Source organism: Rhea americana, unplaced genomic scaffold (assembly GCF_003343005.1).
Source record: "Rhea americana isolate MKP2758 unplaced genomic scaffold, rheAme1 scaffold_117, whole genome shotgun sequence".
In the NCBI taxonomy this organism is placed as follows: domain Eukaryota; kingdom Metazoa; phylum Chordata; class Aves; order Rheiformes; family Rheidae; genus Rhea; species Rhea americana.
The window spans coordinates 76,387-94,940 of NW_028185228.1; the positions used below are offsets into that span (position 1 = coordinate 76,387).

The window sequence follows — 18,554 nt, forward strand, 5'->3', positions numbered from 1 at the left end:
AGTTTTACAGTACAAATGCCTGTGACTACTGCCATCTCTCTTCTGAAAAGATGATATGCCATTGCTTTGGCCAGCAAGCCACCTCTTAGTTTGCCTTTCTTCTGGGACAGTAAACAGCATGCCTGAAAGGCTCCCAGGTGGGTTGGTTGTTCCCTCAGGTCTTACTGCATGGAAACTGATGTTCCTCACAATCAAGGCTGAAAGGCTAGTTGAAGATCTGAAAAAAAGAAAGGCAGAGAGTCAAATTTGAAGCTCAATATGAGCAAATCTGAGAACATTCCAAAACCCAGAAATACCAAGCAAAATGCACGTGAAAGTTAAAACTGTTCTCCAAAATCATCATCAAATTTCTGTGCAATTGGAGGTATCATTTGTTTGCAGCGGTGAAGCCATCAAAAGTGGATGTATCAACACTTTCCAGGCCAGCAGGAAAGAATTGCCCACTGTGAAATAATTTTCTTTTCCATTTAGACAGCTTCTTTAAACATACTACACAAATGGAGGGATCCAGTGTTGGTATTCTAAAACAGCAGCTGTATATTGTACAATATATATAACATATGTACACACATATGTACCTGCATATATGCATATGTTATATATACATAACAAGCAGCATGAGTCAGAAGGCTAGAAGACCTTTGGCAGCCAAGCAAAYGCAGCTACCCAAAAAGTGAGAACACCTGGTATTGGGCACGGGTCAATGTGTGGCTTTTCTACAGTGATTTAACCAAAAAGCAAATTTGAAACAATATTTTTAATTATCTCTTATGATTAAGATGCAATTAGTTTRTGGAGCCATTTCTTTTTGATATCATATACTACATCTATACTAATAAGGATGATGAATAGAGCTGAATCTGAGGCCAAAAAAATTAAACCAGAGGAGGAAATATTGATTAGAATTAGCAATTCATTAGACTAATATCACTGTTAAAATTAACCCAGTGATTTTAGATTATCCAGTCTCTGTTAGGGAAATTTAAACAGTGAGGCAAAAAAAGGAAGCAAGTCATGCATTACTTTAGTTATATTTTAGTTATATTAAAAAGCATTCTTCTACCAGAGAATGAATCTGGCAACAATTCTTCTGGCACTCTATCTTAATATTAAATATTAAAATTAAAAAATGGAAAGGAGAATGCCCCATTATTTTGATTCATGGCCTGTAGCAAAAAAAAATTTTTTTTTTTTAAAAAGAACTATCAACAATGAAATGGAGTTTGGACAGATACCAAGCAGTCACATTAACTCCTGAGAAACAAACTAACTCCGTTTTCAAGGTCATATGGTTTGTCCTCTAGAATCTGTCAGCTGAGCCACATGATGGGGAGAATGAGTCCTTTTATTTCCCTGCAAGGTCACAACATTGTAATGTGTTGCCTGATGTTCTCTGAAAGCTGAATTCCACTCAATGCAGATGGTCTGTTGGAGCACCTTCGTAGAAGACTGAGATGCTGGAAATCTCCATAGAGAAGTGCTTCGATAGTGCCTTTAGCCTCCTATCCCGACAGACAGGACTGTCCTAGGAGGCCCCAGAGCAACTTTCCTTTCAGAAAGAGTTGTAGTCAATACAATCAAGGATATTCATGCACTTCTACTGTTTATGTTACCACAGAGCTATAAGACATTAAAGCAGCTTCGGTTCACCAGTGTCATGGAGGGGGAATACGTTTCATTTCTACAGCTTTTTGAGTTCAGAGCAGAGGTGCTATTTTCTTTTATCTTCTCTCTTTAATGTATGTAAAGTTAAGTCAAAAATCATTTTAAAATGAAAAATCAAATAGATTTGATTTTTTTTAAAACAGAGGACAAGTAGTTTTGGTTATTCCAAAATTGAATTTCTCTGTAAATGAACTATTCTTTCCAAATATTCTATCAAGGCTGCTCCTATCTCATCCAGCCAAGATGATAGTCAGCTGAGTAGGATGCAAGACAGTTTTTCCTAAAACACAAAGTGGCAGGCATGGCACAATTGACTAAGGTGCTTTATTTCTCTCCTGAATAAAATGTTTTCTCTTTCAAGACATATTTCTCTTCTGACTGTTTTATTTCTCTTCTTTGTTCAATTTCCTCTCCTTTTTAGTCAAAAAAAAGTGAGCTAAGTTGTCACTCATCTATTGATAATCCAAAGATTTTGGCCCAGCTTGCAGTTAAACGACCGTGCAGAGGGAAATAAAACTTCTAGTTTAGAAGGCTCAGCATTCTCCTGGGAGGCTGAAGGTCTGAGATCCAGCCCTTCTTCCAATGACTTTTTGCTGTCATATAGTGAAACCTTTGCTAGATAAAGAATGAGAACTCAAGTCTTTCCAACCCAGTGCCCCTTACTCATCGGGATGTCACCAACTGTTTGAGGGAGCCCTTCTAGCCTGATGGTTAGGTACCTCCCTCAGAGAGGCAGTATACTCAGAAATTCCCAAGAGGGATTGCCTGTGGTGCCTACTATACTAATCAAGTTTTGGAAACCCCTACCTGCAAGAAAATCTGGCTAGGGATCATTTCATAAGAAAATATTGATGCAAGCAGGTATGAAATGGATGTTAAACCTCTCAGCATTATTAATATTGAACCATGCCTTAAAATAGAATATTAGGCTCAAAGAAGTTTTGACTTTAAAAATAAAAATGGTTAAAATTTTAGATATCTCCAAAGGAATTGACTGTGGAGAATTTGAGGGTCTTAGTTTTGAAAATAAGCTGTTAAAGTGACAGCCAGCTATCTAAATCCAAATAGTTCTCTTGGTGACCTTGTGCTTAGTCTCACTAAATCACTTTTGCAAACAGTACTAAGTGATTTCTTAGCTCTTACAGTACTTGTCACAACATATAATTTCCTTTAAATTATGAGCATCTTCCTTTACTCTCTTTGGAATTGGAACAGAATTGATAATATTAAGCAGTAATTAGATTAAGAGACAAGAAAAAAGATACAGTTTTGGGAGCAGGGATTAAAAGCCAGGTGGTTCCCAATTTTAAGGGAATGTCATCATCACTAGAAGATATCATGGAAATACTTACATTCTCTCTGACCTGACAAGCCTTTAATTACYCTGTGCAAACATCAGCTTGGAAAAGAATGAGAACTTACTTGCTGCCTCAGCATACAGCAGTGAGAACACTTTCAGAAAACATGTGTTTAAGTCTCTTTGGATAGAAGAGAAAAGAAGAGTCCAAGTCTCCCGCATGTGCTGACTGACTAGATCTAGAATAGCACACCAAGGAAAGGCTTATTTCTTCTTTGCCCTGATTTCATAGCAATCCTCTTCTAATCACTGTCTTGAAATCACAGGTCTGAGCAAGCACCAAAGTGTTTATCTTCTCCCTGAACACTGACTTATTAGACACAGAGAAAAATACTACTACTTCCAGCAATGTTTTGGACCACAAGTGGTAACCAGAGGTGCCAAAGTGTAGAAGAGCTAAGTGGAATTTGAGACTCTTCTCAGTAATTCCTTTTGGCTACTGTAGGCAGTTCTCAGCTGAGCCAGCTGGTCTTGGGGAACTCCATTCTTGGGAGTCTAAATGGCCTTCAGTTTGTGGCTGAAGTGAAATGGTACTTCAAGAGGCTGAGGTCTCAAACATAGCTGTAGGGAGCTCCATAGGCAGGTTAGGAATGAGGTCCTCAGCATTCAGTTTTGGAAAACCTGACTTTGCTGAATTTCGTCTGTTGTATCAAAGGCCAAGATTCTTAAAGGTAAATCGGTTTTCTTGTCCTAGTTAATTCAGTTCGAGTTATTTAAATATCTTTAAAAGCTGTCTCAAACTTTTTGATACTAAAACTTTAGTTCTCAAATTATTTTGTGATTTTTGAGAGATGAACCAAGATSGTTGTTGTTACCCTTATTCTAGGACTTTTTTTAAAAAAAAATGGGTTTTCTTTTCAAATCTTAAAAGATCTGAGCTCACCTTACAAGGTTTAACGGCTTGTGTTATAAAAGTAAACATACATTTGCAAAGCGAGTACAGCCAGAACAGGTGACAGTCATAAAAATTCCTTTCAGATAAGGCAAAGAACCCCAAACAGCAAATCTGTAGGAGTCACTCTGGAGACTGACTTCAGTCTTTACAGTTAAAGACTGGAAAAAAAAAACTGTTAGACTAATTAAAAACATTTTGAACATTTCATGCTAAAATCATCATTCTTAAATCTGCATAGAATAACATATCACTCTATACACATCCTATAGCAGATTTTGCACTATTAGTTAAGGAGAGATCACACACATAACAATACAGCATTACTGATTTTGGCTAACCAGAACATAGGAAACAAGACTTTGCTTTAGGTCATTTCTGCTCACTGACAAGAAATTCTCTTTGAAGACATACCACAAGAATAAACTCACTAATTACAAGAACATCCCTCAGCATTCTGGATATACAAATCCTTTAGAAATATAATACAAAGTAGCTGAAGGTACATAAGACCTAATTGATCCTTAATTTCATATTAAATCTGTTTGCAATCATCTTGACCTTCAAGCTAGGGGTGGTAGAACAACTATCATTATCTTCATTAATTAGAAGATGAAATAACTTACGTCAGCAGCTAACCAAAAGGTAGCAAGAATTGACTAGTATCAACCAAGGACAAAAATTTAAAAAAGCATTTGAGTTATATGAATTTCACAGTTTTTTATTTTACAGCTCTCCAGAGCAGATTTTCTGCCATCCAATTTCCTATAATTTTCCTGTATTCCCATTGTAACTTGTTTTGCTTAAATGAATATTTTCACACTGCAAGCCATAAGTTTCATGAATTTATAGAAAGTCAATATATTTTTATTTGAAGTTAGCATTTTCCTAGAGATATATTCAAATGTATGTATTTTAAAAGAGTTATTCCTTTAGCAGTGTTTTCTGTTAGGTGGACCAMTTTAAAGTCTGAAAAGCTAAGCAAAAGTTTTTGTATTACAAGTTACTTTATATACTTCCTATGCTTCTACAGTAAAGGCTTTTATATCAGCTTTATAACCCAGAGAGACAGAGGGAAAAAAAGAAATCCATGAGATTGAGACTGCTGCACATAATGTTTCTTCCATCATCTGTTTTGTTCTTTTAACTCGGTATGGTTTCTTTCTTTTCACACTCCAGTTTGTTTACATAGATTTCCATCACTCACTGGGAAAGTCCTGATTTCACTTTGTTGCTAGTGATAAGAAAAATCGTACTTGTGAGGTAGCCTAGGAAACTGAAACTTAAAATATTTCTTGATTTAAAGGAAACTACAGCTATGATTTCATAACCAATGGAAAAACTGTACTATGGTCTAATAACAACTCTAATGTCCAAAATCTTTAAAATCCTTCATCTACTCCAAGCACATAGAAATGATGATATTACCTTCTCTAAGGACTTTGATAAAACTGTTCTTGTWTATATGGATGCAAAATTCTTTAACCTATATTTGTCTAAGAAGTTGGCTATACTGAATTATCTGTATGTGTGCACCAGATTCTTGAGATAATATTTTGTTTTAAAAGGTAAYTTAATTATTTCCAAACACAAGTATTCAAAAATCATGAGCCACACATAACAAAAAACATGATGAGGATGAAGATGGTGAGTAGTATTTCCATTGGTTCTTTGGCATTTAAGTCATTTCGATTTCTGAACACATCTTTGTTTAATGGAAGGTCATTCCTACTTACACGATTCCGAGAACTGAGGCTTTAAGAAAAGTCTCTACACAGTGCTATTTCATTAGTGAGAAATTAGGAAACAGAAAACTGAATTTCCATTCCAAGTTATACCAAGGTGATTTGGGGCTTGATTCTGCAGGGGTATGTTGGCTTCACCAGACAGCTCAGTACTTTTCAAGACTGAACCACAAGAGATCTTCTTTAGATTAACAGAATCTATCACATTTAGAAATGTACCAACATACCTTCAATTTCAAAACGCAATGCAGTCTGCTTAACTGTCAAGGTCTTTGAAAAGAGCATTTTTAATATACATCAGATGTAACAGGCATTATGTTATCATGATATAAATATTAATAGAAGAATGGAAGAAAAAAATGTAAAAGTAAATAGCTTGCCTGCAAGAAATACCATCTTTCTATATTTTTCTGAATAGTAAGTACAACAGCAGCCAGAACAAGAAAAAAAAATTACAGAATTATTTTATCATGAGTACAACTTTCTATTGTATTCTAGCACTTCTGATACACCATCAATAAATGTACACAAAGCAGTTCCCTGTCCCTTCCATCGTCTGTCATTCCACAGATCACGCATTTTGATCACAATGTTCAACATTTGCTGATGGACTAATTTAGATGATCTAAAATATAAGGATTTTTTTTAATAGAAAGCAAGATTTTACTGTATTTAAGAGCAGTAGTCAGTGACACGTCATGTTCAAATGCCAGTTTCAGACTACCTTATTTGTATTTAAATGTTCCTAGACTACATTGGTACCATTACGATTTCTTTTGCACAAAAGAAACCCCCAAATGCAAAACAAAAAACTTCACTTATGCTCAAAAGTAATACTTGTTAGTACAAATTATTATATAGCCCTTATTTTAATTCCTAAATGACTCATCTACTGTTAACGCTAGAGTCAAAACAAATCCCTTCCCTACCAGCACTGACAAAAAGTGCTTGAAGTACTAAGATGAAATGGACTTATTAATAACATACAATTCTGGCCTTGACAGAACCCTTTTAAACAGAACAAACTCTGAAGGGAGGCAGAATGATTTCTTTTTCTTTGTGACACTTTCCAGGAYGGGGTGGATGATTATGTGAGTTCAGTCTAATCATTTTTTCCTAGTTGCCAACAAGACACTTGATATCTTTGAGGCAGACGTTGGTTGTTATGTCACCTATCTTTCCTCTTTTCAAAACCCGGAAAAACTAGACTGTAATAGGGCAACAAAAATAGCACCGCTAGAATGTTCATCCTGGGCTTGCTCACCTCTGGACAACGACCTGCACTGGGAACCAGTGAACTTTTCTATAGCACTTTTGCATAGGATATCCCAAACTCTGGTCCCACGAGGTTGCCTTTAGGGTGCTTCTCTAGGCAAAGAGTCATCCTGCTACATTTTCTCTTATAGTAAACACAGACTAGGAAGAAAACACAAATTGAAGAGAAGTTCAAAATTAAAGCAAAATACTCATTAAAGTACTCACTTTTAACAAAATTAATTTTATTCTGTGAGACAAGTAAAAAGTCTCACATTCACTAATTGTAAAATTATGTTTCAGAGAATTCAATGCAGAGGCATTGTTTCTGGCTATCTCTTTCTGATAACTGCTTTTATGCTTGAATACACAGCTTCCTCTACRCCCACTTTACAAATAATACTCTTTTTTGAAAACTAACTTATGCCATAGAAATTTTATAACTAAATCTTTAAATTACCTTCCTAGAAYTACATTGATAGAGGATTTGAGGAAGTTACTGCTCTTTCATTAGCTCTTAATGAGCCTGTTGTGAGGAATTCAACATGCCAGAGAAAAGATCTTTCTTAAATGCACACACAGGTGAATTTTAGAGTCACAGTTTTTTCATCCCATAGTCCAGCACAAAATGTTTTGAAAAATAAACATTTTATCCAGAGTTTCTCATCATGAATTTCACTCTCATGAGAATTTTCCTGTTCTCACCAGGCCCTAGCCTTTACTCATTCTGTTTTATTTATGTTCTTTCAAGTTTGTAAACAGTGCATGTCCAAGTGCCTTGTTTTTAATGAAGTGTGGCAGTAGTACTTGATTGGAATTTAGATAAATGAGCAGATAAATCCATGTTTGTTTTCTTCAAGCTTATATGCATATATAGGMAAATATTAAAAATGTAGCTAGACAAAGATACCAAAGTATCTTTATTACCATGTATTATGACTTTGCCTCCCCAAATCAAAAAATATTTTGTGGTCAGCAAAGTTAATTATGGGATTCCACTTACTGTTGAAATAAAAGTGTTATCTATAGTCTACTGTGGAGTATTGTGGAGAATAATATGAGGGTTGTATGGAAAAGTCACGAAAATTGTGCTTATAAAAAAGAAAGTAAGGACTTTTATTTGTCCTGGACAAAAGAACTGTAGTTATAATTCTCATAGATATCACCATGTATTATTATTGATAACACTTTAATAATTTGAGATTTTGAGGATAAGGCTATAGCATACTAGGCACTGTACATAATAAGAAAGAGTTCTTGCCCCAAAAGATTTACAAGCTAACTGAACTCAAGGAACTATTTAACTTTGTTTTACAGATAGAGCAAGTGACTTTTCCAAGGGCAAATCAGACAAACTGAAAGTAAGCAATAAAACCTGTATGTTGTAGTACCCTTTGCTGAGTACCATCATCACAACCCATCCTTTCTTTGGCAAGCATTGTCTCTATCAAAGCACTGTCAGAAAGTGTATGGACAGAGAAGTTTGGGTGAATCACTGCTCATCTGCAAACCCATTGCAATTTTGTGYACTTTCAAGACTTGAGTCAAAACAGTTTAGAAATCACTGCAATAATTCAAGAGCTGAGGTACAATCAAACCCCTGCAAGTGTCTTGTTTTGTTACAAAATAGATGTTGAAATGGAAACAGAAAAATACTTTAAATTACAGTATCACTTCAGACGCCATTAGCTGGAGAGTACCTAAGTTCAAATTGAAATAGGATGCTCTGCTAAATCCTGCACAAATATTCTGCTCACTTGTTTTGTTGATAAGAGACACAGCAAAGACTTCTCTGATGTTTTCAAAACATTTCCCAGGTTGAACAGGTGGCATTGAAGGTGTTCTAGGTAAAGGAAAGAACTAGCTGAGGCTGGCTGTGGCTGCGGAGGTATCAAACCTCCTGGTCTGGTGTGTTGAAGAGAGTAGGAAGTAAGCAAGACGCCTACTTGTCACCAATGAGGTGGCTAGTGGCCTGCCTACTGGGAGTCTGAGCATTACTGAACAGACACTGTATCCCTCTACCAAGCCACCAATACCAACACAGACCATTCAGTCCTCTACGGCAGGTGAGACTTCAGAAACAACTACGAGCTGTGCTCTCCCTGGGTATAACCAACCTCCAGTCAGTCCCTCCCCACCCCCCCACACCCTCCCATACCCTAAGGATCTTACATTTGTCCTCTATTCACGCTCAGAAGCTCTGAAAGCAGTGTGACTTATTTGTGTTTGAAGATAAGAGATCTCTGAAAATAAGCAACGTCTCTTTTTTGACATGGATATCAGATTCCATTTTCTTCCTGAAGAGATTCCAAAATCTGCTACTAGCAAGAACCTGTGATTTCATTTAGAGCTCAATACTTCTGTGACTGTGCACATAAACTGAACTTTTAACCATTATTTACTTAGCAAAAAGGGCCTAAACAAGGGCCTATTGAGACTGGTGTGAAAAATAATATTGCCTTTGGATCAGACATTGGACTGTTCTGACATTATCTATCAGTCATCAAAGACAACATATTTCTTAAAATATTGTCCAAAGTTACCATACAGAAAGACATCATAATTTTCTCTCTTCTGTCTCAGAATTTAGCAATGACTCGCTATTATATATGCACTTCTGGCAAGCGCCACTGTGTTAGTGACAATCAGTGACAGACGATAGCAAACAGTTGCTCCATAACCTGAGAAAAGTTTTGATGGAATTATTACAACTCAGGATCTAGCTATTGCATGAATCTCCTTCCTTCCAGGAACCTGAGATTCAAAGCCCAAGTCCTGCACCACAATACTGAGAATATACTACCAAAGGGAAGTAAAGCATGACAGTGCTTGTTTTCAGATTAATATAGGGCCTGGCCAACTTCAAATAGAAGGCACTGTCTGTCCCTGGGGTCAACAGGCTTTGGGTACATTTTAGATAAACAATTTAAGGGAAAAATTTTTTTTTTTTTTGAATAACAAACGTGTTATTTAACAGAATTATCCAAAGCAACAAGACACCAAACTTAAATATAGCCAGTCATAGCACTCAGCAGGTTTCTGATCCAGAATGCTTCTGTTCATGCCTAGCAGCAAGAACATTGATAATATTCTGTAAAAGAGAGAAAGTCAAGCTCTGGGTTAAAAAGAGGTTAGTTATGTACTACAGAATTGTAACATGTTGCACAGTATATGTGTGAAGTCACTTGTAAAGCAAGCTGCATAAGTCTTATAAGCATCTTTTGCCAGATGCACATTACCAATTACAAGTATGAACAGATCTGCAGCTGCACAGGCAGGTAAGCAGATCTGACAGTTTATTGCTGTAAAGAGGAGGAGGTCTCACTTCCCTCCATTCTTGAACACACACTCCCTTCTCTATCCTATCCAGTCCTCCTTTCCTTTCTTTCAGTTCCAGCTACATCATCCTTCCCTTTCTCTGACACTCATCACACTCCCTGGCTCATTTAACTAATTTAAATGTCAGAAAACTATTCAGTGGTTTTCCTGGGTTTGTTTTCTGTAATTTTAGTGTGATAAACCAGCTYGTAGAGGTGTTTTACGAGTGCTGAAGCTGGCGTAAGGTTAGCCTCAGGAACAAGTAGCTAGAAGCAGAGGGAACAGAGAGACATAGAAAGAAACACCACCTCTGTTTTCAGCAATGGTTAGTTGTCTGTCAAACACAGTGCTTTTAGGGAACTGTACTCAACTGGTGGTTAAACCCTTAGGACCTSGCTTTACATAAAGAGAATAATAGTCCCCTTACTTTAGTAGTTTGCTTCTGTAAACACCTATTTAGCAGTTATTTGAGAYTGGTTAAATATACAAGAACAAGTGTTGATAATAGAACTGTTCAGAGCTGTTCAGAATATCTGCAAAAACTCTCAAACCACTTTTTCAAGGGTGAACATATCCTCCACCTCAGCTCTATTCTTGGATCATTCACAGGGAAACTGAAGCTGTTTGTATAGCTGCCTCGTGAAAAACTGAGCTACCCTCCTTATTTTTCTTTTCCACAAATGCTGCCCACTTCCACCAAAGCACACTGCAAATACATGAATAGTGAAGTGGCTGTTCAATTTTCAAGCTTGTAGGAGCATGTATTTATGCCATTAATGCAAATATTTTCTCATTATTTGGCAAAGGAAAAAGAACACATTCTCCCTGAGAAAGGGAAAGGAAGAGGAAGAGGAAGGGAAAGAGGAAGAGGGGAAGGGAAAAAGGAAGAAGAATAGACAAAAGGGAAGGGGAAGGGGAAGGGGAAGGGGAAAGGGAAAGGGAAGGGGGAGGGGGAGGGAAGGGAAGGGAAGGGAAGGGAAGGGAAAGGAAGGGAAGGGAAGGGAAGGGAAGGGAAGGGAAGGGAAGGGAAGGGAAGGGAAGGGAAGGAAAAGGGAAAGGGAAAAGGAAAAGGAAAGGGAAAGGGAAAAGGAAAGGGAAAGGGAAAGGGAAAGGGAAATAACTATCTTAACAGGAAATTTTTGGAGAGGTAATCAGAAGTAGTTTTTACTTCCATGCAGATAAGTAAGATTACACTATAAGCTCCCCACCTGCAGTTTACCTCAACTACTTACAGACTGTAGAACCTCCCAATGCTTGTAGAGGATGGAGAAATCTGAATTGTGAAGAGGTAACCGCAAAACAAATAATAATAGTTTATTTATTTTGCAGTTTGCTCTTTGAACRGGGAGAAAAACAGAAGTTCCCATTTCTATGTTAAACAGAATGATTTTTCATTTAAAGATCGTAAGAATAGGAGATAAGTAAACTACCCAAACATAAAAAGAGGCAGATAGACACATCTGGCTTTATCAGCCAGAGACAGAGCAGGAAATACATTATTAAATATCACCATCTACTGGATGTCAGCCTTTATTCTCCACAAAGGGATTCTTAAGCTTCTGTCRTGAACTAGCTAGTCAGACAAGCCTGTACTTCTGCAGATTTGACACTGCTCATATAACTGTTAGCAGGCTAAGGTTTAAGGACCTTTTCAGTACCAGGTTGGAAAAAAATTGTCAACATTATTAAAACAAACACAAAAAGTTCTGTGTGGTATAATACCGACCGTGAAAATGTTGGTAAGCCACAATGACAACTCTAAAAGAAAAAAAAGTGAGAGTAGTCAGGCATGTAGAAACAGTGGCATTTTTTGTTAATCAGCTTCCTTGAGGTATGTGCCTGTAGACACACACACATAACATGGACTTCCCCCAGCAGCCACTTGGGTGGCACATGCTAACTGCTATTCCATGGTTGTGAATGTTATCTACTCCCTCTTTTGGCTACATATTTGCATGTTTGTGTGACATTACAGCAACTCTGTTAGYAGCAGGGCTTGCAGAGCTTGCTGATAGCACAGGGCACAGACAGATTCCACTCCCCTCTTGCAGCTGCCGGGATGGCCTTGCTGGGCAACGAAGGATGCACCTTCCCCTCCCTATGAAAAGCAGAAGTCCCTGCCCCCGCCCCGTGAAGGATGGCCCTATCCTTGCAGATGCCCACACTTTGTATCTCTTCTCACCTTCTTTTTCCATCAAGCTAGAGAGGTGCCAAAGCATAGACAAACTTTGTGTGGTGTCAAGGGATGACATGAATTCCAGTTCCGCAGTAGTTACAGATGTGCTAAAATGGTGATGGTCTTCCCTTTCTTTCGCTTTCTGTAAGGTTTCATTTGCCTGTATTTGCACAACCAGTGACTCAAGCCACCAGAAATAGGTAAGTTCTTTAGAGAAATTATTTAGAAAAAAATGTTGAGGTATAAACATCTTGGGAAAGAKTCAAGAAAAAGCTGTAATAACTGTGCAAAGGCAAAGAAAATGTTGTTATAGTAAGTGATAATCTAAAACCATCACTACAATTACTTTATCAAAGGGGATGACTAAATAACAATTGGAAACAATATATCTAAGTTTATGGAGGATGCTTTAATGCTTTGACTCTTTAATTCATAGACAGATATTTCTCCAAAGAAAATAGTGTGATTAAAAATGTAATTTCAGGCTATAGCTCTTCAAAAGGCATTTACAGTGACAATGCTAAATGTGTACGGGTTTTTGGTTAGCACTCTAGCTTATGTGAGGAAAATACTCTCACAATGTAAATACTGAGCTGTGGTAAGAGAACAAATGGGAAAGCTGTTCTGGTTGAAGTATGGGTAGTTAAAACTGTCCCTTGTAATGTGTCCTAGGAAACCAGAAAGGAATGGAGCTTGGGAAAAAGCTAGATTCATGCTATATTGAGGCAGAGAGAATAATAAAGACTAATATTTTTAATGAGAAACTACTTTATTTCCTTGTGATCTTCATAATATTGCAACTCCACCAAATATTAGTTATTGCGCTTTTATCAATCAAGTGCTGCTTTCTTCCTGGAATGCCTTCAAGCAGTGGAGAGTGAGTTGAAGAGACACTTAATTTGCTCTGAGCACCAGGAATCTGAGCCTTTTTTTTTTTTAGTTTCATAATATATCATCTTCCAGTCAGAATATGCCATGCTGGTGGCTTTTCCCCAGCCACATTTCTACATGAAAGCTGAAAAATGACTAGGCATGGCTACTGAAGAACTGGTAGCAGTGACTGCTGGCAAAGTTCAATCACTCAATCAATATAGCTTTCTACAAAATGCTTTACTATATATTGCTGGCTTTGCTTTCTGTGGCTTGTTTTCATTCCCGATATSCAGCACCACATCTGAAGTCCCTCATTTCTTCCTTCCTCTCTCCCATGCTAGCTTCCTCCTTTTTCTTTTTTCTTTCTTTTTTTGAGCAAGATGATACGGTAGCATGAAGARAAGTTCTGAGTATGAAGACAGCTATTCATAATTTGTTTTTCTAATACCCTGAATGCCATGCGGCCAGTTTTAGGTGTCCTGAGTCTAACCTGCTTTCAACTTTAATTGATAGAACATTGACAAAATAGGATTCAAAGCACATCAATGATTCCTTGTCTTGCTGAAGTTGTCTTCACTTTGTGATTTATGAGCTAAACAAAAAATAAGCATAGCCCTGTAGAAAGACCAATTCTTCCTTAAGCACTCACTCTCTTTGATCAACTGCACCTAAATAACTGGCTAGAACTCCTAGTAGTGTAAAATACAAAACATCCATTGAAAGCAATGAGTTGGCATCAATTTATGTCACTGAGGATCTGGCTTTTACCTTTAAACATGTAACTAACATAACACTCACTGGTATGTACATCAAAAGATCTGTAAGTGCATTTGGAGAGAAATAGGTGTTAGAGTATACCAAATAATCCAGACATCAACACCATATCACAGCCTCTGTGTAGTCAATCTGTTTGGGGAGGATATAAGGCAATACAGTTTCCAACACTTACGTCAACATTATGAAGTTATACAGGAACCGATCAATAGTAAATTGTATTTCTATTGCTTCATTTATCTTCAAAATATTTTTCAGTTCAACACACAGAATCCCTCATGTAATTGGCAAGTCACACTGGTATAAATAAAACTGAAAACATTTGGTTTCTATGTGCTGTTTTGGCAAACAATAAAAAAGAACATTGCAGCAAGATGAAATGGTGCAATATCTGACTGCAGATATAAAAGATACTTCACATCTAAATTATGGACAATTATTCTACTGTGCAGCAGAGCACATGAATCTGAGTGTTTTATCCAGCTTGTATAAAAGAATCTGGTGAATGTTAATGTAATTACACCATTATAAAGCTTCTCTTAAACTAAACAAGACTTCTTAGACATCCACTACAGACAAAGAAGAGAAATAGATTCTCAAAAAGAGGATTTGTTCCAGCTGGCTAATGTAGCCGGTATGATTTATCCCTGTGAGACACTTTTTTTTATCTCCTCTGATTATAAAGGGAGATTGAGTTGACAAAATTAGACTCAGAAATCTAATTCTGAGACAAAGTTATACAAGATATATCTCATGCTTCATGCCCAGGGACAAAGCAAATATCATGACTGCTATAAAAAAAACACAAATGCAATTTTTGGATAGGAGAATAAAGAAAGATTCTGTGGATGGATCTGGTAGAACAGTTCTATTTCATATGGCATCTAGATTTCACTCAATAATGAGCAATATACTATTATCATGGTAGGATCAGAGTTCTCAATGCACACATTGTCAAATGATACTAAATTTCCTAGGTACCTGCAATACTGGATGCCTTATAGCATCCACTTATAGCTCCACCTATCCATAATCTGCATCTGCCCCACTCATTGCCCTCTCTAAAAGGAGAAGGCAAAAGTCATGCCTCTTGGGCAGACTGTCCACTCCAGCAACTGAGGGTCCAAAGGGGTCCTGCTCATCTCAGGCAGTAGGGCTGCCTACTCATCTCAGGTTTTAGTGCCTCTCCCTTGCTTCAGCAAAAGCAGGAACATACAGGGCTGCCACTCAGAGGCAATAGAGAAATTTCATAGACATAATGGGTAAGGGAGTGGTTTTGCATTGGGCTAGCCGGTCTGTTAATCCAGAGGATGGAAGAAGAAGAGGGAGAGGTCCCAGTGCCCTCTGGTTCACTTTTTTCTGCAGTGTGCAAAGTCATCAAGACCTCCAATGTAGAGTTAGTGYATGAGAAAGATAAAAATAGTACCCTAGTCCAACACAAAGCATCCTGAGCCTCCCTGTCCTCATCTCCCAACAGCTTAGCAGCATACAGTACTTTTTGGTAATAGTGTCAGGAAATGTTCAAACAGTGTTTCCCATCCCTATGTCTCAGGCATTGTTCAGCAGAAACTTCTTGAATAACATAGGGTGTGAGATCTTTGTGTTCCCAGCTACCTGGAAAACCTAGCTCTTCTCAGCTATGTCAGTAAATATTTGAAATAGAAATGAAATAATCTGGTTTAGCCTTTGGGAAAGGATTTTCTTTCTTATTACATCACTTGTGTAAACATGTAAAATGTGAACTAACATGCTCTAAAATTGCTGCTTTTTTGGCTTCTAAGTCCCGTATAGAACATCTACCTGTAGTCATCTAAATAGAATAGGATATTCCCTTTCTGCCTGCTGCATTATTTGTTRAATATTGCTGTGCTCATATTTTTCCACAGTGCAGGGGGAGATGCAGTGCCTGTTGAAGTCCAGGAGTCTGTTCTTTTAACMACATTGAGGCTATAGCTAGACAATAGCTTAAAACTTGAGTTAGATTCTGAAGATTTGTTTCTAGCATGAAATTCATTTTGGAAATTTTTTCAGTTTAGAGATGTGTTTGCTATAAAGGACTCAGAGCACTTTTCTAGACACAGTATGAGCCTTGGAAGAGAGTACTAGGGTAATGATGGTAAGTGACAACGAAAGTTTTGTTTATGTGAAATACGATTTTCCCTCAGGATGAATGCTTCTGAGATTACATCAAACAAAAGAGAACTAGTAGTTCCACTCCTGRAAGTGAAAAGAATAGCACATAGTGTGCTAGTCATTTTGTAAGAGACCTCTTCAGTTGTCTCAAATCAACAGGCAGATGTGACCATTTCTCACATGTAAGGTCTAGTAAAGGGAAAGTGGAGCTGTGATGTTTTGCTCATGTTGGAATAAGTGCTTCAGAATGAAGCTTGCTGCAGGTAAGTGAAGGCAATAGACTGAAGGGAGATTGTTAGACACTAGCAAACGTATTTTACAGATAGACTAACAGATGACCTGAGTCTGATGCACTCTCCATCACTGGAAATCTTTAGACAGGTGAGATTCATAGCTTTGGAAATAATATGGCTGTAACTATACCTATACATAACCCTGTCTTCATTCTGTGGGAATGGAGTGCATGGGCAAGATGATCTCTTCCAGAGTTTTAAGTCTTTCAATACTATATTCCATGACTCTGAAAATGAGACTGAATGAGAGAATGGGAGAATAAGGACAAGAAAAAACAATCAGGAATGCCAGCAGAAATGAAGTAGCAGAGGATAAAATAAAGTGCAGGTTGAACTGGAAGAAAATATGTGCATACTGCCAGAACACTTTGCATACTGTAAAACTATGAGTAGGGAGGGACATTTAACCCTCCTTATCTATCAGTAGGAGGAACAGGGCCATAATGACGAGAGCTATAGGCTCAGCTGAGCAGCAATCCCTATGAGTTTGCAAAGAGATCCAGTACCAATCTCAAACTTCACATAAAGCAGACTATATAGCAAAAGGATTTGTTTTATTGCTGTAAGTAAACAGGTCAAACTACCAGAATTTCCCTTCACTTGCCAGGATTATCTTTTCCTTTTATTACTTTCATTGTCAATGATTTCATACAGAACGTTGTTGAAACATTTTGAGTTTATTAAAGAGCACTATCATCAGAAGAGAATAATTTACATTTGATTTGTTGTACGTTACTTATAAAAATCCTCACTTATATCTACTAGTTATAGAACAGATATCTTTGTTCCCTTACTGTGGCAGTGGTACCTGTTCTCATGCCTGCTTTGAACATTGTATGTTTACTTAGGAGCACTGGCCTATCTGCTTTTCTTTCTTTACTACCGCAAACATATGCTTAGTTTTATATGAAGCTGGTCCCAGCACACAGCAATCTTTCACTGGCTTTGAAAGAACAAGTATATCATTATAGAATTGGTAAGGTTGGAAGGGACCTCTGGAGATCATCTAGTCCAACCCTCAAGCAAGTGGCCCATATGGGGATCGAACCCGTGACCTTGGCAATATTAGCACCACGCTCTAACCAACTGAGCTAAACCTGTATGAGCCAGAAAGGATTACTAAATCCAGAGAGAACTATGTACCAAAAGCTCTTAAAATCATCATTAATTTTAGACACACTCTAATTTCTTTAGAGCAGTGCCTGGCTCTCAGAAAGGACAGGAAGGGACTACAAGGTTCCCCAAACAGAAACCAGCTGGTCCCTGGACCAGACCTCTCACTGAGTTCATCTGTGTTGATCGTGGCTGTAATTCTGTTACTTTCAGTGCAGATATTCTGAAATAATAGCAAGGGAGAATCCTATCCCTTCACAAGAAATATTACATTTAACTTCATATTACCAGAAAAGACAACGATACAGCAGATGCTTCTCACAAAAGATTAAACACAGCAATTAGTAATTGGGAAGACTTACTATACAGAGGAAATATTAATCCCTGTTGGCCAGATCCTGAAGTATTCTGCTCAAAGTCACAGAGAAGTCAGAGTTAAATGCAATTTTTGCAGTAACTTCAGCACAATGATGTTGAAAGCAGGAGCTGAACTGGCCAGTGAGTTATGCTGAGAATTGATGCCCTCACAAAGAATTTAGTGTCATATATGTAGTAAGAATAGGAAGGGGACATGAGAAAAATACAGAAATATTTGAACAGAGCAACCAGCAAATTGTGCATTGTAATACATGACTGAACCTGTCCAGAGTTCTGAAAAGAACTCGGAAAATATAATTCTTGGGGGGGGGGAGATTAAAAAAAAATCCTTTTTAAATGTCATAGAACAACTTCAATTCCAGAGCAATCCTGCAGGCCAGTCTCTTCCCTGAGCACCTGCTGTTCCTCAAAGGTGCTCACCCCTAGCCCCGAAAGGGTGCACAACCCTCCAGGAGAGTCCCCAACAGCCCCGGACGGAGGAAGCCTTGCACTACCCAGCATGGTCCGCTCCTTCGCGGGGCTATGAGAGGCTGCTGCCATGAGGCGAGCCCCAAAGGCCACGCGCGCCCTGCCCTGGCCCCGC

General features: G+C 37.8%; 1 non-coding gene across 1 annotated transcript; it reads right to left on the reverse strand.

The window, feature by feature from the left end:
* Nucleotides 1–17,507: 17,507 nt before the first annotated feature.
* On the reverse strand, nt 17,508–17,588 carry TRNAI-AAU (transfer RNA isoleucine (anticodon AAU)). The gene has a single exon. It is a non-coding gene; the product is annotated as a tRNA-Ile (tRNA).
* Nucleotides 17,589–18,554: the final 966 nt, after the last annotated feature.